Source organism: Schistocerca serialis, chromosome 3 (genome assembly GCF_023864345.2).
Source record: "Schistocerca serialis cubense isolate TAMUIC-IGC-003099 chromosome 3, iqSchSeri2.2, whole genome shotgun sequence".
NCBI lineage: Eukaryota > Metazoa > Arthropoda > Insecta > Orthoptera > Acrididae > Schistocerca > Schistocerca serialis.
In genome coordinates this window covers 975,992,778-975,998,037 of record NC_064640.1, presented here as the reverse complement: position 1 = coordinate 975,998,037, position 5,260 = coordinate 975,992,778, and positions in this window count along the sequence as shown.

Here is a 5,260-nt window from a genome sequence, read left to right as displayed (position 1 = left end):
CTTCTGGAGGCCTCCGCTCCTGCAGAGACCTCCTCTTCTTAAGTCCCGTCTTCACGGTACCGCTATAATTACGGAGTCAGCCTGATCCGATAATAGTTGGGGACGAGAGGTGGATCTATGCAACTGTTCCCACCAAGTGTAACCGTGTAACTTTCCCAGCGGTTGGCCCCAACCTCGGGTGATCCGCGCATGTCCTGCTAACCAGATTACAAGTTGTTGACCGCTTGTTAGCCGATATCGGACGCCGCTGCCACAGCCGAACAATAGGAACCTGTCGGCCCCATCTCCGTGGAGCGCCCAGCGCTATACCTGTATGGGCCGTGTCGTTCGGCAGAACCACACAGCTGCTGACTGCGGTCTGGCACTGTCGTTGCTCTGTTTGCCGTTCAGCTTTCCATTAGGTCAAAGGCCGTGGGTGCTGACAGCTGTCTCATAACTAGTGCTTCTCTGCATACCGTGCCCCCTTTGGCAGTCACACCTCATCTGCAATCGGTCCATACAACACAGATTTATTTTACCTTGTCTTAACCTAAATGGCACCCTATTGACTTCACAATATGGGTGAACTAAGTCTACAGGAATGGTCTAAAGCTATACTTGAGTGATTATTCTAACTTAACATACATAATAAATAATCAATTTACAGATGTAATTGAATGAACAAGCATTTTTTTTTTTTACAAAACTGTAAATAAGAAACCTTTTTTTTGTCAGGTGTCTCATGTCTGTAGTATGTTGTTTGTATGCTGTTCAGCACCTGAACAGTTAAAAATATATTTCATATGTACATATATTTTTAAAAAACATGCAAAGTCATTATTATTACGCAGGAAGAGGAATGAGGGTATATAGGATCTTCGTGCACATGAAGATACGCCGCCAAGGTCATCCTGTGAACAAAAAAGTCAAACACAGACACCAGCTCCCGCTTGTGCCTGATCCCTTAATTAGTATTTTAGTTATTCTGATTTCTTGCCGGTCGTGATTGTTACCCTTTTTTCGTTGCTCTTACTTCAAAAACCTTTTTTTTGTGATTTAGTTCTCCTTCCAAATTTCCTCTTGAACTGGAAGCCAGTGTGGTTTCACATAAATTTGTTTGTGTAATTGTGCCTGGTTGGACCTGATGAACATAAAGAGCGATTAACCGTACAATATTTACTTTATTTAGACTACTTTCTTCCTATGCAACACCACGTCATGTCATGAGTCCCTTGCGATTTTTCATAAGACTGTTCTACCTTGTTTAGCATCCTGTGCCCTTCTTTAGGGTCGATCTCCACTCTCGCAACCGCGCAGAGCCTTATCCCATCAACCACAAATAAAACACACCTCTCGCAACTGCGCAGAGCCCTCTTAACACGCCATAGTGCTCAGAGCCATTTTTGAACATCTCAACACATACTTCCCCAGTTCAGGTCACCCTGACAATGAACTTCTTCACATAATTTTGCAGGTCACCCTGACTCTGCTGGTAGGTACCAAATGCATAAAAAAACTCGCTATAGCTTCATGAAAATATGTTCGGTAACCCCTTGAAGCAACGCTCTTTGCGTTTTTTCTCATCTATTTCAACGCGCTCGCTCGTCAAGATGTCAGCCACAGACTCAGCTACCTAGTCATTTTTCTGCTTTACTGTAACCGCTAATTTATCCATTGTTTGCCCAACATTCTGCACATTTGCTGACGACTATAACGTCGCTTGAACAACGAATTACTGACTTCTTATGGACAGAACTGTAGGTCATGTTTCCCCAAATGTACCGTGCGGTAGCGTTCTCGCTTCCCACGCCCGGGTTCCCGGGTTCGATTCCCGGCGGGGTCAGGGATTTTCTCTGCCTCGTGATGACTGGGTGTTGTGTGATGTCCTTAGGTTAGTTAGGTTTAAGTAGTTCTAAGTTCTAGGGGATTGATGACCATAGATGTTAAGTCCCATAGTGCTCAGAGCCATTTGAACCATTTGAACCCAAATGTACCTCTTAGCTACTAAACAACAACATACACACAAGAACATACCATAACAATTATATTTCTAACATCTAACTAACATTAACATTATTTACAAAAACAGAACAACATGGCCTCATCCTATCCCACATAGGGCTTCACATGTGTGATATGGTGCACTCCCAAGGACTTCCCGGTTTTTAGGCTCTCTAGATCCACGGCACTGGGATGGGGAATTCGCCGCACTCGCACAGGGCCATGATACAGAGTGAAGAACTTTTTGCACACTTTCTTCTGTTTGTTAGACAAGCGGTGAGATTTCACCAACACTTTGTCATTGACCGAAAATGTCCTCACTACTGCCGACTTGTCCGATCTCACCTTACGCGAATGTGAAGCCACCTGAATGTTTTGCAACGCCTGACGTACAATCTCCCTGTGTCTTAATCTTGGGCGTGGGGGAAAATCTACAAGCTCCCGAAGTCTGTCCGGCGGATAGGTGTTCTTAAGCACTGTCACCGGGGAAAGAAGGGTGGTGCTATGGGGCATTTCACTGATGGTCCTCAAAGTCTTTAAGAAAGACGTCCCATGTTTCATGTCGTCTCGAACAGTACATGCGGCACATCGCCCCCAAATCCTTCATCGTTCGTTCGGCGGGGTTACAACTTGGTTTGTACCTAGAGATGTAAATAGGCTTGATATTGTATTCCCGGAGGGTTGCCTGCCACTGTCCTGAGGATCGTTGTCAGATATAATACGGTCGACGCGTCCAACTTCCTTTAAAAAAGCTTTACTGACACTGAGACCCGTAGCCCTTTTCAAAGGTGTCAGCGTTACATACTTCGACGTCAACTCAATTACTACCAGTATGTAGCAGTAGCCTCTCCTTGTCCTGTTTAGGGGGCCCATTAAGTCCGACGCCGCAGTCTCTCGTAGCTTTGTAGGGACAATTGGATACATTGGTGCCTGCATGGTGACCGTGCTAGTTTTCCCTTTCTGGCAAACCTTACAGTAACGCAGCACCGCCCGTATTCTCCTCTCCATGTTACGGAAGTGGCATACGCTCCGCAACTTCAGGAAACACTTCCGAGCGCCGAAGTGGGCATAGCTAAAATGCCTGTACCAGATGACCTTGTTGATCAGCTCTTCCGGCAAACATATTACCTATAGGGAGTTGTGACGTTCCTCCGATAGAAAAGCCCACTCTTGCGCATCAAGTAGTGGTGGCTTATCTCTACTTGTGTCTTATCTCGGTATTTTTGTTTGATCGTCAACAGGTGCGGATCCTTATCCTGTTGTTTCTGAATATCTTTCATCGAAACAGCCACGTAGTTCTCAAACGCCACCTTCTTCATGTAGTAGAGAGAAAACTGTTCGTCATCTCTCTCCCGTAGCTGGGTGTCATTTCCACCATTTGGCGATCGTGACAACATGTCAGCGCTGACGTTTGATGACCCCGGTACATAAATGGTTGTAAAGTTAAATTCTTGTAACAACAAAATCCACCGGGCCAGTCGGCCATGCGTGAGCTTTGCTGTTTGGAGGAATTCGAGCGCTCGATGGTCCGTATACACGCGGGTTCTACGGCCAAACAAGAAGTACCGAAATTTTTGGAATCCCCAAACTATCGCCAAAGCTTCCAGTTCCGTTACGGAATAGTTCTGCTCGCTCTTGCTGAGCACACGACTTCCGAAAGCTATGGTTTTGTGTATCCTCTGACCATCCTGCTCATAGTCTTGAAAGATCAAGACCCGTCTTCGCGGAGTCAGTGGCCATGCAGAAGTCCTGTTCAACATTGGGATGGGTGAGAATAGGAGCCTCAAGGAGTGCCTGCTTCAGACTCCTAAATTCCCCATCGGCTACCTCGTCCCCCACAAAAGGTGTGTTCTTCCCTGGCAGTGCACAGAGCCGGGGTGTGGCTAACTTGTCTATGTGTATGAATCGTTTAAAAAAGCTAATTACTCCGAGGAACCTACGTAAACTCTTCCGAGAGTTAGGTGCAGCCAATTGGGCTATTGCTTCCAATTTCTCAGGATTGGGGGTGGTCCCTTGTGCCGAAATAACGTGCCCTAGGAAGTCCACTTCCTTGGTTCCGACACACGATTTCTCGATGTTTGCCGTGAGGCCATGCTCGCGCAGTTTGTCCAGCAACATCCCTAACACCTCGTTGTGCCGTCCCCACGAACTTTCCCCTACCAAAATGTCATCTACATAGCACGTGACGCGCTCCTTCAACGTGTCATTCAGTATCGTTCCCAGATCGCGAATGAATGCAGCTGAAGATACATTTAGCCCGAAAGGTAAACGTCGGAACTGGTAACATCGGCCGAATGCTAGAAAGGCTGTATATTTGCGGCACTCTGGCGCCAACTCTATTTGCCAAAAACTACTTCGCAAGTGGATCGAAGAAAAGATCGATACGCCGTCAAACTTCTGCAACAGCTCTTCTAGCGTCTCTGGTCTAACCGTCTCTGGAACGATTATGGTATTAATCTGACGGGAGTCTAGGACCAGGCGGATTTTTCCATTCTTTTTCTCTACTACACGCAAGGGGCTGTTGTACGTGGACTACTCCGTCTCTTAGCATTTCCTGAAGTTCGAGTGCCACCTGTTTCCGATATACCAGCGGATTGGGATAGGTAGGTACACGGAAGGGAACATGCGTCCTTACTCGAAACGTATAATGAAACCCTTTTATGGCTTCCGGTTTCGGAAGAAATACCTCTGCATTCCTTCTGAGCACTGTCTCTAATTCTATTCTCTCTGCAGCAGCTATGTCTTCCAGTACCGCCACTTTTCCTTGTATTGCCTCATGGATTTCTGTCATTGTTTCGTCTCTATCCTGACGGCTCGTTTGTGATTGGTCCTGTGCAGAGTGCGGTCGCACACCCTGACTCTGGTCTCCAGTAATCCTTAGATTCAGACAATCCACTGCTAGTTCATCTTTCGTCATTTGTTCTGCGAACCTAATGCACATTTCGCCCTTTTCTCCTAACGTCAGTGTGCCTAGGCCCATATTGATTATCGCCTTGTGTTGGATCACAAAATCAGTCCCAATGATCACTTGAGTCGCGAGGTGTTTAACGATGAAAAAATTTCCGTGTAGTACATACCCCTGACAACTAAACTCCAGTCTTGTCTGATGCTTAATTTCAGTTGGTTTCCCTCTGACGGCACCTCGGATTTTAATCTTCTGGACCTTTAGTGTCGGAAGTTTCAACATGTTGCATCTATCAAATAGGGTTTCCGAGATCGCTGAAATTTCGCTCCCGCTATCTAGTATAGCCTCAGCTGTTATGTCACCTAGTTTAATCTT